Consider the following 16496-nt stretch of genomic DNA (forward strand, 5'->3'; position numbering starts at 1 on the left):
AACTAAAACCCCATTATTTATTGATCCATTTATGTATTAATGTGAGTGTTTGCGATGGTAAATTCTATGTTTTTTTTTTTTTAAATGTATTTAAGAAATGTGATCACATGCCACTGAACTCCCAACCAAATGGTGAGTGCAGGAATGGAAATAATAGAGGGATACAAAGTCACATTTGAACACTATTAAAACTGCTTGCAAGCACATGTGAATCAGTGTAAAAAGCTGCCTTCTTATCAAGGGCTTCAGCTAGCCCCAAATATAAAATTACAATCGTCCTTTGTCTAAAATGTGGAAATAAAAGATTGGGATATCAGTGACCACTGCTGTCTCTACAATAAAACCAGAAAATTGAGTGTCTTTTAAGAGTCCATAAAAAGTAGGTTTATCAAGGGACAACAATTTATTAACAACTAAAAACATATATATTGTGAATAAGAGGATGGCATCCTATTACCGTGCCAGTCCCCAAATGCATTATTAGTGAGTGTGGCTTTACGGCTCCTGCACCCATCTTATAGTGAACCTCATTTGCATGGACTAATCATAACAAGCTTAGGGAATATCTCATCAATTTACACTATCTAACATTACCATATGATGCAATACATATCATAACGCGCCAAGTTGCCCTAAAAAGACATTAAGTTTTAAGATTTAATTTAGTAAATGTACCACATATAGTACAGGTACACCATGATAATCTGGCACACTTGGTTGGGGATAGGCTGCAAGCAGGGAGGGTAAGGGGAGAGCTTTAAGGCACTTATGGAGCCTTTGTCAAAATGTCTTCGTCATCCTGGGCGTGGTGATTCTGGTGTTCGTAATACCGACGCCTAGAACAAGTGCTGGAATACCAATATCGGTGAGGATGCTAGTGCCGGAATCCTGACTGCTGAGGTGCTGAATTTAGGACTACGGCTTAGGGGGGTTATAATAAGACACCGGAAGTGTGCAGCTTGCCTGTCCGGCCAGACGTCACCCTATCGCTCGGCGGTGTGCTGGAGCACGGAGTCCGGGACGCGCTGTCCCCTGCACTGTCCGTGCTGCTGAGCGGCTTTCCTGCGGAGTGACTACGGCGCCTGGGGACAACATCTATCCGGCGGCCGCGTGCTACTACCTCTGGGACGCCATACTCCCGCCAGCAGGTGGGAGAGATTGCAAGTGGGGAACTGGGGAGCTGTAAGCCCAGACAGTGCACGGACGGTGCACTGCTGCTGTAATAGGCTGTAAAGCCGTTTGTCTGCACGGATTCCCCCCTATAGAGCCTGTTGAATCCGTTACAATATCCTCCAGTGGTGGATTGCTGCACACACCGCCCTGTGCATGAAAGAAAAAAAAAAAAAAAAAAAAAATCTTGGCTCATTCTGCACGCGGTGCCTTCCATGCCTTAGAACTGGGTAAGTCCACACACACTTACTATCGGACTGGTATCTGGCTGGTAATGTAATTTTGTTTATTGCTCCGGGACAGAGCTGTACAGGACAAGCGGGTGTGCACTGTGGAGTGCCTTGTGAATGCCTTAGAGCTTAAAACACTATAGGTGGACTAAAACAAATTGGCAAAAGCAGTGACTGTAGGTGTGTGTGGTGAAGATTGCCTGTGCAGCAGAATTAGTAATAGGATCTTTTGTTTCTGCCCAGAGTCTCCACCTTGCAGATCTGCCACTTTTTGAACACTCTTTGAGAAATGGGCAAATCTACACAGAGTGCTGCAGCTGCACGGCTGGAGAAATATGCCCGCACGCAGCCACAAGGCCCGCCAGCCTCACGGGATTCTACTCCACAGGGTACCCCGACTAAGAGCAGTAACTCCCCCCAACAAAACGAGGTCACCCTGGAACAGTTACTTGAGGCAATTAATGCATCAGAGACCCGTTTGATGGTCCAGATCAATAAGATCCAATCTGACATCACATTGATCCGAGACGATATGCAGAAAGTGCGTGATAGAGTGACTGAGACTGAGTCAAGGATCTCTGGAATTGAAGATTGCATTACCCCTATGCAGGCCCAGATTAAGTCACTCACAGATAATATGCAAGAGCTGCGCAATAAAATTACGGACATGGAAGGCAGATCGCGCCGGAATAATGTGCGTTTTGTAGGCCTCGAGGAGCATGCCGAGGGCAACATGCCTGAGAAATTTATTGAGGATTGGCTTAGGCAAACACTTGGTAGCAAGGCCTTTTCACCTCACTTCTCCATTGAAAGGGCCCATCGGGTTCCAGCTAGAGCCCCAGTCCCGGGTGCTCCCCCCCGTACTTTAATAGCAAGAATATTACTCTCTAAGGATCGCGATACTGTTTTGAGGCTTGTTAGAGCTATGGGGGATCTAAAATATGAAGGCAAGAAAGTCTCTGTATTTCCCGATTTACCACACGAGGTTCAGAAGGACCGAGCCCGTTTCCGTGAGGTGAAAGCTAGACTGCGTGAATTGAACTTTAAATATTCAATGACTTATCCTGCTAAATTCCGTGTCATAATTGAGGATCAGGCTAAATTTTTCTCTGCCCCAAAAGACGTGGCGGCCTGGCTGGACAATGCTTATCCTGCCAGAAGGCAACTGGCACAGGACTAAATTTAAGCTTGAATACTATTGATTATTCCGATTGTATATCTGTCGTTGCTTAATTTTTTTCCTTTTCTTTTTTTTTTTTTAAAATGTGCAGGTTAACAGGTGGGAGGAGAGGGGAGGTGGGTTACATGACAAAAATATTCTGAGATAAGATGATGAAAAGGTGCTGGAGAGCTACCCGTGCCTTGAGTGGTTTCTAATTGTTTAGCCCCTGAGCGATGGTGCTGGGGTACTTGCAGGGTCTTTCCTGCTTTCTTCTTCTTTGTTATTTTCTTCTTAGATGGGTGGGTGGGGTTATTAGAGGTATGCCTAGTGGGATAGGTGATACAGGGTGGGGGAGGGGGGATGGGTGTGTGTTAACTGTTGTATGTCAACGTGTATGGAAACAAAATTACAGACAATGTACAGTAGTCTCGATTGGTATACACTCTAGTGTGCTTGATGACATAGTAAACCAGCGGTGGATCCTGACTTTTTTTTTCACTGGTTAGGGGGAGGCATAAAATCTATGATCACCAAACTCATTTGTCCAGATCTAGAGTAATGAGGTTATGGTAGTGTTCATGACTTGGAACGTGCGAGGCCTTAATGAAAAGATAAAACGCTCATTGGTACTTAAACACTGTCGGTCAGTACCTGCCGATGTTATTTGTCTCTTAGAGACGCATCTCTTCGGTGACAAAATATCATCCCTACAGCGTCCTTGGGTTGGGAGTGTGGTTCATTCACAGTTTTCATCTTCAGCCCGTGGAGTCACCATTATAATTAAGAAAAACACTCATTTTGAGCTATTAGCGTCTGAAGTCGACCGGGGCGGAAGGTATGTCTTTTTGGACGGGCTGATAGAATCTAGCCGTTATTGTATCTTGGCTGTCTATATTCCTCCTCCCTTTACCTTGGAGATATTAAGGAAGGCAGCCAATTTTGCTGCAGCTCGTCCGGACTGCCATACAGTTTGCCTAGGCGACTTTAATGCTGTACTGAATGCCTCCATAGATAGGTGGAGTAGTAGAGGGGCTTGCTTGGATAAAAAAACAAAGCTGGCTCAGTTTGTTTCTGACTATGGATGGTGGGATGTTTGGCGCGAGCGAAACCCGAATATAAAACAATTCTCATTCTACTCGCCCCCACACAACTCATTCTCTCGAATCGACAACATATTTGTCTCTCAAAACCTACTCCCCAAAGTGTTAACGATAGAATATATGCCCCGGGGAATATCAGACCACTCACCAGTCTGGATGCAGATAGACCCAGTTGGTAATACCGGCATAAAATTATGGAGGCTTCATCCATCATGGCTCCCTCAGCTAGGGGATGAAGAGGAGATGAGATCACTTGTTGACGGTTTCTTCAGTGTGAATGTTGAGTCTGCCAAACCATCTATAGTTTGGGAGACCTCAAAGGCCTATATCCGTGGGTTCTGCGTTAAAAAGATTGCATACGCCAGACGGAAACTCCGTGAAACAGCTGTGGGGTTAGAGAATCACATGACACTTAAGGAGCAGGAATTCCTGACTGATTGTACAGAAAGCACTAAAAAAGCCTGGCTGGATGCCCAGCGGGTTTGGGTTGAACACTTGCAGAAAATGATGGCCCATAAAGTTTTAACTGATTCACATAGATTCTATATGAACATCGATAAGGCGGGCAAGTATCTGGCCTTTTTGTCCAAATTAGACAAACCTGCAACTATTGTTCCGAAACTACGTCTAACCTCAGGAGATATGGCAATATCTGCCTCTGATATCGCGGCTGGGTTTCGGGAGCACTTTATTCAAGTGTATAGTACAAAAATCACTATTGGTGATAGGCACATCAAGGAGTATTTAAATACTATTGATCTTCCTACACTGACTGACGAGGATAGGGAGGTCACGGAGGCACCTATCACGCTTGAAGAGGTGACCGCGGCAATAAAATCCCTCCCTACTGGGAAAGCCCCCGGGGTAGATGGTCTCCCTAGCGAGCTGTATAAAAAATTTGCCGATGTTCTGGCCCCACAGCTGTTGCAATTCTATCAAGCGATGGACAAGGAGGGCTGTTTCTCCAGTTCAATGACTGAGGCTATTATAACAGTTATATTGAAAGAGGGGAAAGACCCATGTAGCGCGGATTCTTATCGGCCGATTTCTTTGATTACAACTGATGCAAAAATCTTTGCGAAAATATTGGTCAGCAGATTGAATACGGTGATCGACAAGCTCATACACCCGGATCAAACGGGATTTATGAGCGGGAAATCTACCAGTATCAATCTGCGGAGGCTATATATGTTTTTGCAGACTGCGGACCTAGGACATACGAGTGCTGCGGTAGCCTCATTTGATGCCAACAAGGCATTTGATTCAGTGGAGTGGCCGTATTTAAGGCAAGTGCTCAGGGCCTTCGGGATAGGTCCAAGGTTCGCCAACTGGGTCTTTCTGTTATACCAGACTCCGTCAGCAAGGGTTTTAGTTAACAACTATCTATCAGACTCAATCCCACTGTTCCGTGGTACGCGGCAGGGGTGTCCCCTGTCGCCGTTACTTTTTGCACTTGCCATGGAGCCAATCGCTTGTAAACTCCGATTGACTCTGGCGACAGATGTCAGACGACAGGGGATGCTCAAAAACATTGTTTCACTCTATGCCGATGATCTATTGGTAGGGTTGACGGATCAAGCTAGCCATTTACCTATAATAATCAATAATATGAAGGAATTTGGGGAAATTTCTGGCTTGACAATTAATTATAACAAATCACATCTCCTACTTTCTAACACCGTAGATAACTGTAATGTTAGTTTAAATGACAACTCCTGTCTCCCAGTGGTTAAACAATTTAAGTATTTGGGTATAATTGTAACCACAAACCCAGTGGAATTTGTTGCCCATAACTTAGACCCAATTATCGAATCCACTAGACAGAGGTGTAAAAATTGGCAGAGGCTCCCGCTAACCATGTTGGGGCGTATCAACTTGGTAAAAATGATACTCCTGCCTAAAATGCTGTATGTTTTTATGAACTCCCCTATTCTTATTAATGAAAATGTTATCTGCAAAATTAACCAAATATTATTCTCCTTTGTGTGGAAGAATAAGGTACCGCGAGTAAAGCAGTCTGTACTATGTAAAGAAAGGAAATGTGGTGGTTACGCCATGCCCAATGTAAAAATGTATTATTATGCAGCCCAGCTAGCCCAGCTCTCAAACTGGCTTAAGGATAATGAATATTACCTGGAGTTAGAGGACTTTGTTGGTGCTGTCTACCCTCGCCACTCCCCCCTGCAGGTGCTATTGATGCAAAAGGGCTACCGTGGCTTGCCTCCATATATAAAGCAAATGAGGTTCATATGGAAGTGGGTTCATAGAAAGCTGGAGTATTGCGGGTTGGACCCGGATACATACCTCTTTTCTATGCCCGGGCTCGCTAGTTTAAATCTTAGCCAGGGGGGGAGAGCTTGGGGACACTATGGAATTAACTCTATTGGCCAGGTCCTCAACGACGGGGAATTGAGACAATATTCCCAACTGCAGACTGAATATGCCTTAGCAAAGAATATGTTTTATAGGTATTTGCAGTTGAGAAATGCAGTTTTACAACTCCATAGGCAGCACTCTATTAATGTGGTAGAATCTCCCGTGAAGAAGTTTCTGAGCACAGTGGGCAATAATAAGAAAGTGTCAAAGTGTTATAAATATCTCACGGCCATTACCCAGAAAGACGACTCTGACATGTATGCACAGAACTGGCTAGCAAAGGTGCCGGAATTGACTAACGACAGCTGGAAAGTGGCGCTTGCTGCTCCAACTTTAGCGACTAGTTCTCTAAGAATTCAGCAGATTCAACTCAATATATTATATCATGCATATTTAACACCGAACAGGATGAAAAAATTCTCACGTAGCGGTAATTTCCAGTGCCCAAAGTGTTTATCGCTTGATTGTGACTTCTGGCACCTTATATGGTCATGTAAAGTGCTGCAATCATATTGGGAAGGAGTAGGCGATGTGTTAGTGGCTATAGGGCTTGCGGGTCCAAATTTATCTCCTCTATCGGCACTCCTTGGGGTATGGCCTAGTGGTACCCAGTCAGGATTTAAATCGCTTTTGATAAACTTATGTGCAATCGCGAAAGTTGTTATCGCCCGGTGCTGGATGGCAAAAAACGGGCCTAATGTGCAAGATTGGATCGTGGCAGTTAACTATACTATGGCGCATGAGAAGTATGTGTATCTTTCCAGGAACTCAATTGATAAATTTTATTATATATGGGCGATCTGGTATTATTCAGAGTATAGCGATAATAACCATGAGTGAGTCTTTTTTTTTTTTTTTTTTTTTTTTTTTTTTTTTCTCTCTTTTTTCTCACTTCAATATTTGGAATCCTTAATCCCTCATATGGACACATAGTAAATATCTACACTTAAAATAATACACGTAATTTTCTTCTACTGCCACCACTCACCGAGGCAGCCTGGTACGTCACAATTTAATAGAAACTGTAAAGCAAATGCACTTGGGGGGGTAGCTAGGGATTAGTTCTGGAGGGCGGGAAGGGTGGGAATTGGGGTAAAGGTTATAAAATTAATAAGTATCAATATGGGCGAATTGTAGAGCACTAACAATGGTTGAGAAGTAGTGGAGTATAAATTTAAAAAAAAATTAAACGGTTCACTTGGCACTTTAGCTGCGGTATTCCACAGTTTATTCACTGGCCTAAGTAGGCACTTGAGACTATTTGGAAGATAATATATTATACTGGGGAAAAGGAGAAATTTTTTTTTTTTTTTTTTTTTTTTTCCTGGCTCACAATTAGGGACTGGAGTTGTTAATTTGACTTCCTGGAACATAGACATGCTAGAGCGCTTTGTTTATGTGCGCCACCACGCACAATACTGGTCTACTGTATTGTTTGCATCTCCTTTTCTTCTTAGTGTCTTCCTTTTTTCTTTTTTATTATTCTTTTTTTTGTGTTTATTTTCCCCGATTGACTACGCAACTGTCATTACGCACTTTATGTATGCAATATATATACTACTGTGTCTACTGAGATTTTAAGCACAAAACTGTACGCGTTGTATGTTATGTATGTGAATTGTTAGTCTCGTCTTTCTTTTTTTTTATGATTGTAAGGAAAAGTAACAAAACTTTAATAAAGAATAATTAAAAAAATAATAAGGCACTAGGTGGGGACTTAGTTTTAGGCTGCGGGGGAGCGGGGCAGTTAAGGTTAGGCTGTGGGGAGGGAGGGCTAGGCTGTTGGGTATAGGGGTTAGGCACTAGGGGGGAGGGTTATAGGGGGTAGGTAAATATACTTACCTGACCCGTGTCGAGATTTCCTCCATCGGGATGCTGGTGTCGGTATTCATGTTTGTACTTTTATCTTTTATCAATTTGCTGATGAGTATAGCCTTTCTCAGAAAGAGTTTGAATGTTGCTGCGCAATTCAAGCGGATATTCAAACCTTTTCTTCATTTTGAAAAAGTTATAGTTTTTATGATTGATTTTACCACTGTCAAAATTAAAATGAAAAACGTAAGCTACAAAATATTACATTTAGAAAAATATATTTTATACAAAAAATTATTGAATACAATTAATTACCATACATACCAGATTTATCAATGACCAGCTCTAAATTACGTACTTTAGCATATCAATAAACTCTTGGGACTGCGATAAAAATAACACACATTTGTGTTTACAAGTAATATGGTAAATTAAGGATAGTTCATTTGCAATAAAGCCCTAAAGGCTTTTTTCTAATCATAATAATGAGTTGATATTCATTAAGATACAGTACATAAACATAGCACACTAGTGTAATTGTCAGGCAGAGGTTAACCACACAGCGGCAAGTGAAAATGGAGGCAGCGACTGTACTGTTTATGATCGTACTGACTAGCAAACTTTTCATAACAAATAGTGGTACGATAGACAGTTTTGAACTTTAACTTTATTATTAATCATAACATTCAATTATTTAAAACCAGAGATTTAAGGGCTGGGATGCTTAGATATACCGGTTTCATTTATATAACTATACTTTTAACAACTGTTCTTCCTCATGGTACATCAGCGCCCTCTAGCTGTCAATTGTTAAGACAAGACTCTGCTATAGTTATAGAGGTTCTGAGATTTCATTAAAATTTGGATTTATTACACAGAAACGGATTAAGTAAAATTGAAAGCTATTGAGTTTTTACTATCAAAAGAATATGACTAAAGTGTTATATTTTTCTCATGATAACAAGATATTATTTAAATAAAATAATTTTGCAGTGGCGTGTATGTGAGGGCAAATCCACTTTAGTTCAAATAATTTACACATTCTATTTTCATGTAATATTAATTTAATGTGAATCTTATTGAAGTTTGCAGGCAATGCTCATTTTAACTTAATTCCGGGACTATTGGCAGTCTGCACATGAGCCACCATCGCACTGCACACATGCCAAGGTACCTTTGCGATGCTGTGAACTTAAATGCAGAGTGACTGGCAGGAAGGGACCATTTTGAGATGGTAACATAAAATGTCCACAGCAACACTGGAGTGTCAGGGACGTTTTTGGGGTGTTTATCCATCTTCAGCTACAATCATATACACAGAGATCCATAGGACCATCGTCACTACTGCTGCAGCCAGTCTGCATGGCAACAGAATCAGGGAGTTGATGTTCTTCGTTACTGCGTCGATGCAGCGGATGTGTACGCAGCTGGGAACTTTTTGGTGGTGTCTTTTTGAGCAGCAGCTTACAGGTACCCATACACGCACCGATCCCGGCGTACATTCTGGGCTAAACTAGCATCCATCGCATCGCATGCCTAGTGCATGCGTTGGGCATGCAATGCGATGCGATAAAAAGACAGTACAAAAAGTATGTGCAGCACATACTTTTTGGACTGTGCAATGAGATCTCATCGCATAGCATCGCACCGCCGGGATCGGTGCGTGTATGGGCACCTTAACTTGCAATAAGCTGCATAGGCATTTATGTGCAAACATGAATTATGCCCCACATTAGCCTAAGCAGAGCTCAAAGGACAGATGGCATCACAGCTCGCACACATTCATAAATGTTGTTTCGACTCCGGTCATGTATTCCATGTGGTGCAGGTAACTATCAGATAACCTTTAGTACTGTACTACAGTACCTTTTGGCATCTTTACTAAAGACATCAAAAATTGTAAGTATTACTCTGTCAATTAACCACATCTAATATAAAAATATTACAAAGTGTCCCAAAAATTGTAAGGCGACACCCAAAAAATACCATTTGTCATGGTAGCAAATATCCGTCCTACCTTTATTAAGTAGATTTGCAATTAAAATATGGATTTCCTAATTCCTTAAGGTGCCCATACACTAATGCAATTATGTGCGATTCCATACTATTTTCAAGACATCGGGCTGATAAATCGGATGTAAACTGGCAAATGTTTGACCTCCAATCCGATGAAAGGCGCCGGGTATATCGGATCAGAGTCCCTAGAACGCAAGCACTACACTATAGATTTATCAGACCTGCAACCCTTGCTGGGATCGCATGTGATATATCATATGCAAAAGGACTTCAGATGATATATTTTGCATGTGGTCCAGATGCCAGTTAGCTGCCAGGTCACTTGCCGGGATATCGCATGTGATGCTAGCATGTGATACCTCCCACAAATGAATGGGGTCCTTAACAGTAGCTACAGCTCATTGTGTTATATCAGACCATTGTAAACAGGCATCTTTTACCTATGAAATCTGGCCTGACGACTTTTTACTGAAAAAACACCTCATAGTATTATTAGAAAATCATCAGTTTATACTCTTTATCAGTGTTTTTCAACTACTGTGCCATGGCATAATAGTGTGCCTTGAGCTATTCTCAAGGGTGCCCCCAGATCTAGAGGGGTATGGATCAGTAGGTCGACAGTCATTAGGTCGACATGCATTTAGGTTGACATGAGTGTAGGTCAACATGCAGGAAGGTCGACATAAGTCTAGGTTGACATGGGTTAGGTCCACAGGGTCATTTTATTAGATCAACAGTCAAAAGGTCGACATGGGTTTAAAAAAAAAATTGTCCCGAATGTCGACACATTCAACATGGACACAAACGTAGCACCGCGTCCCCTCGCATTGCTCGCAGCCTTCGGGCCCCAAACGCAACGCATGCTAATTGTATGCCATGTGATGCAATATAGTTAAAAATGCACGGGAATATTGTACCGTGTATAGACAACTAGAGTTTATAGTCATTTCCCATCCTGGAATGGGGGGCCAGATGTATGAAGCCTTGAAAAGTGATAAACCACCAACCAATCAGCTCCTATCTGTCATTTTTTCAAAACACAGCTTGTGGCGTGGCAGGTAGGAGCTGATTGGCTGGTGGTTTCTCACTATCCATTTTATCACTTTTCAAGCTTAGTGCATCCGGCCCTTAGTCATGAACAACTTTTTTTGTTGACTTTTCACAAATAAAGGTGGTGATTCAGACCAGTTTGTTACGGGCAGAATTTGTCCCCATTCTGATGTTTGGGGTTTGCGCATGCGCGAATATGCGCAAACCCCAGGAGCAAACACACTCGCCCAGTCGTTCGCTCCAGGATGGAAAGGCAGGGGGCGGCATGCAACCGCATGCGATGGGATGTGTAAGCTTACAATTCTAACATCTCCAAGCAGCGGTGTCTTTAGCAACTTTACCAGCATGCTTTGCTGTGGGGCAACACAGAGGATGAACCTTCTGGGCGGACCCTTTACTCATCTTCAGCAGGTGCTTCTGTAGTTTTTTGTACAGGTACCGGTACCCGCATGGGTCATATTTGTTATGTGTTTTTGCATGCTCCTTATTCATCAAATGGCAGTTCCAAAATACGGGTAAAAAAATTAAATGGAAGCAAGAATAACTTTGATGTTTATAATGTTTGACTGGTGTTTCTAAAATTGGCAGCAGTAACATTTGCTGCATAGGATGTTGTTAGCAACAGATTTAATTAAATATTCCATGTATTGACATTTTGCTCTAACAAAGGCGTTTATCAAAGAGCATCACAAGGAACAAGTAATAAAAAAAGTTTCTGGAACAGTTCATTTGACTAGATGAAATATTTGCTGAACTGCGGAAGATAAACATTTTATCTGATGTTGAAACAAATGAATTGTAACAATTTCAAATATTTGAAATAAAAAGTCTTCCATATTTTAGCCATATTGTTTGAAATATTTCAACAGGCTTCTATGATCACCTCTAGCTATGTGTGTCTCTTTAAACATTGTACCTGTATCACTGTAGGTCAGTGTGCATTTGCATTAGAACTCTACCAGTAAAAGAAAAAATAAATATAATTATGTTTTTGCTCATATATGTTCATCCTGGAATCCATATGGATGGCCAGCGGTCAGGATGCCGGCAGTCAGAAGACTGACAACAGCATCCAGATGATAAGAAAATCCCAACAGTGGCTGAATAAGTATAAGTATTCTCTATTAGTATTAGTACCTGCAGCCTAACCCCCCCTTTCCACGACAGCCGAACCCTAACCCTCCCCATTAGTGCCTAAACCTAGCTCCACCAGCCACCCCTCCTCACACACACACACACAACTCCTGTGAGTGTGGTATGACGGGCCGACAGTGGGAATTCCATCAGTCAGTATACTGACATTGGTATTCCGACAGAGGGGGGTCAAGCACAAAGAAGCCCCTTGCGTTCTTGCTGCGGGCTCGGTGGCTGTGGGCTTGCGGCGATCAACGCAGGTTCTGTTCTCCCTCTATGGGGTTGTGGACCTCCACCAGGGAGAATATCCCTTGTCAGTTGGGATCCCAACTGTTGGGCATTTGAACAGTCAGGATTCTGATGTTGGTATACTGGCCATCGGAATCCTTCCTGCAGCAAATGGCTGACAGCAAATGCACATAAAACGCTGGGCAGTCCCCTGCTACCCCCTGCCCACCCATCCTGGAGCAAACCCTCCTGGCGAGTGTGAAAGTCACTGAAGGCGTTTGCTCCCGGGGCTTGCACATGCCCATATTTGCGCATGTGCAAACCCCAATAATAGGCCGAGGTAGCGAATTCGGCCCCCACCAAGCGGGTCTGAATCACCCCATTGTATGTTATTCATATTATTAACAAAAAGTTTTATGAAGAATACACCAGTGTAGTGCTTTCTGTTTGTACATTATAAAATAATTTTGGACATCTGATTTTTATCAATAATTCTGTAATTATCCCCTATTACTATAAATTAACCAACATGGAGGCCTTCTTTATCTCAGCCACAAAACAGCATTTGATTTGAGCAAAGTGCCTATCAGAATTGTGCATGGTTTGTATGTTTCTCTTCTTGTCATTTGTGAAAATAAGATGGCAGTAATATTTTGTGCAGTTTCAAAATATGCTATTGTATGTGTTTGGTCTCAGCCAATCAATGGGTTGCTATTCATCTGTATGGGCTTTTTTTTTTTTTTTCAAGTGCTCTGCTCCTCCCACCTCAGCGTCTTCTCCTGCCCAGCGCTGGGCGCCCTTCTCCTGCTGGCACTGTGAGTCTGAGGGCAACAGCTTCCTCACCTGCCTGGCTGAATTAAATGGGTGTCTTTTGAAGAGACATAGAAAGAACAACAAGGTTTTTGGGGCACACTTGAAATAAAAAGATGGTGAAAAGATGGTGTACAAATGAGTAATTTAAAATCTAACCTTTATTAATTACACATAAAAAGCATACACACGTCAAACTTAGAAATAAGTAACAATTTTTTCAAAGACAATTTGATAAGGTTATATATAAATCGGCAAGTGAATTAAACTACGGATTTTATTTTATAACCGTACATACACAATGCAAAATATGAAATTGTAATACAGTGACCGTCAAGTGGGCGAAAATGCTTTGACAGGGAATTTACCAGGTCGAAAAATGTGTTTGAGCAAGACAAATCAATACCAAACAATAATGCAGTGCACATAAATGTTGCAGAGCTCCATCATTTTGTGATTTCTTTTATTATTGGGGTCTTGCTTTCAACCCTCCCTTGATACACAGCAAATAATGGACCCGATTAGATGACATAGGTAGCAGGTTTACATTACTATTTGTTTAAGACCGAGTTTGATGGATAAGGAGAGAGATAGAAATGCTCTTCGTATGCATTCGCTACTTCTGCTGTCTGAATGTGTGATACAGCACTGGATATTCCCTGATGGTCTCCCAGGAGGTACTGGCGTCATTGTGATCAAGCCCAATCGGGGCGAAACACGTGTCCTTCCGACGTCAGGGCATTTTCAGCCACTCCCAGCCCTCCCGCAGTACCTCTCAGACCAGCGCTGCCGTTACTACTTGGACGGTGGGAAACGCTCACCGCACGGCTCTCTCCGCACCGTGATCTTGCCACCGGGCATCTAAGGTAAATCTGTATCTTAAACCCACAGATTGCCTCGCACGCACAGACTTTGTGTCTGGTGCGTGGACACAAATCAGTACCGCTACTGAGCGGGACTGTTGCGCTCCACTGTATGGGGCATACTATAATTAGATGTCAGCAAATTGATGGTATAAGCGCTTGCTATTAATGTGACCCGCAGGTTTAAACTTGGCTATACAATACTGTTAAACCGTACTGTTAAACCTCTTACTGTTAAACCTCTTTCTAACACATCACCGCTGTTACCATTATCCTTAACAAAAATTAGTTAATGGATAAGGAGTGGACAATATTCAGTCCTTAACTGTTTCAATTAGCCCTAAAGGGTAAAAGTTAAGTGGATTGTTAACTTGTGTTTTTTCATTTGAGAACTGTTACTAATTGTTGTTGCTTACAACTAATACAATTCGATATACTGTGTTGAGTAATGTTTTGAGCCACTTGCCGATGTGTATGTTGCTGATAAATCAATCTATCTTGCACGTACAAATTATTCAAGATCTATAAAGACCCTACTCACCCCTGCATGTGGAATTGTGCACAGTTTTTTCCATTACTGGCTCAGTAACCACTAACCCATTGAAATTTGCAGTGGGCACATATATCAATATATTGCGAGCATACCCTTTCTCACCCTTTCATCTCCTTTTTGTTTCATTCTAACTTACTATAACCTATTGCGTGGACTCGCTCACTCTCTCATTCTCCTGAGCGAAATCGGGGAAAAGCAGAAGTGACAACTGGCTCCTAGTTCCATTTGAGGCTCTCTCATCTGATGCCATATACAGCCATACTTCGCTGGGCCGCCTGATCCCGTCTGAACTCAGCAGCTAAGCAGCGACAGGCTGGATCAGTACCTCCTGGGAGACCATCAGGGAATATCCAGTGCTGTATCACACATTCAGACAGCAGAAGTAGCGAATGCATACGAAGAGCATTTCTATCTCTCTCCTTATCCATCAAACTCGGTCTTAAACAAATAGTAATGTAAACCTGCTACCTATGTCATCTAATCGGGTCCATTATTTGCTGTGTATCAAGGGAGGGTTGAAAGCAAGACCCCAATAATAAAAGAAATCACAAAATGATGGAGCTCTGCAACATTTATGTGCACTGCATTATTGTTTGGTATTGATTTGTCTTGCTCAAACACATTTTTCGACCTGGTAAATTCCCTGTCAAAGCATTTTCGCCCACTTGACGGTCACTGTATTACAATTTCATATTTTGCATTGTGTATGTACGGTTATAAAATAAAATCCGTAGTTTAATTCACTTGCCGATTTATATATAACCTTATCAAATTGTCTTTGAAAAAATTGTTACTTATTTCTAAGTTTGACGTGTGTATGCTTTTTATGTGTAATTAATAAAGGTTAGATTTTAAATTACTCATTTGTACACCATCTTTTCACCATCTTTTTATTTCAAGTGTGCCCCAAAAACCTTGTTGTTCTTTCTATGTCTCTTCAAAAGACACCCATTTAATTCAGTTATCCTACTGAATCCTTTGGGAGCACCGCCAACCCAGTACCCTACAATATTTCTCTTGTTAAAAGGTCGCATGTTGGTATAACACTCAATTTGTATCTCTTCATTTTTTCTTTCACAAACTGACTGTGACACTTCACTCAGTTATTTCTCACCTGCCTGGCTCCCTACGCCACCTCCCCCTGTTCCCTCCGCCCGTCTGTCTATTAGCCGGCATCCCCCACCCGCTGCCGTCCCTCGCACGGCCTCCGGGCTGCACATAAGATTTAGCAAATCTTATGTGTAGCCCATCCGACCTCCCGACTCCGATCCGATGCGCACGGGACCGCACATCGGGTCAAACAAGTGCGATTTGGGCCGATTTTACGGTCCGATTCATTCGAATCGTGTAAAATCGTGCCCAAATCGCATAGTGTATGGGGCCTTAACTTTCGTTAATGTCGATCTAGATGCTGTCGACTATCCTTAGGTATCTGCAAATGGAATGGTGCCAAGTTCCAAAAGAAACCTCACTGGTTCAATCAGCCAGTATTATAAAACAACAGTGATACAAAGAAATAGGACATTTGGATGGAAGGCGCTCAGGTGGATGTAAAAATAATAATTACCTTTTTAATAATAAAAATGAGAAAAACTTTTACACACACACACACACACACACACACACACACACAAAGGGCAGTGTGTTTTATGAATGCATTAAAAACAAATGACAATAAAAAACATAAGTTCCAATCCTGATGCTTGTATATGCTTAAAGCCACTTAAGGAATCTAACTCCTTAGGTATCTAACTCAATGCTTTCGACTAAGTGTGCTCGATCTAGACACCGTCGATCCGTCAACTGGATATGATAAAAAGATTAGATAACAATATTAGAGAAATTCTGATGACTATTGGTATACTGTAAGCCAAGTCCTCAGTTGTCCTTCTTGCTGTCATTATACTAGTTGAGGACCTCAGAACATATGTTGGTACTTGTGTACCTTCACGGCTCCCATCGCATGCCATCACATGCCATATGTAGTGGCAT

The 16496-nt window shown here is 42.1% G+C and overlaps 1 pseudogene; it reads left to right on the plus strand.

Moving 5' to 3' along the window:
- Positions 1–14752: 14752 nt before the first annotated feature.
- On the plus strand, positions 14753–14869 carry LOC146038971 (5S ribosomal RNA; annotated as a pseudogene).
- Positions 14870–16496: the final 1627 nt, after the last annotated feature.

Source organism: Crinia signifera, chromosome 1, assembly GCF_055691185.1.
Source record: "Crinia signifera chromosome 1, ASM5569118v1, whole genome shotgun sequence".
Taxonomy (NCBI): Eukaryota; Metazoa; Chordata; class Amphibia; order Anura; family Myobatrachidae; genus Crinia; species Crinia signifera.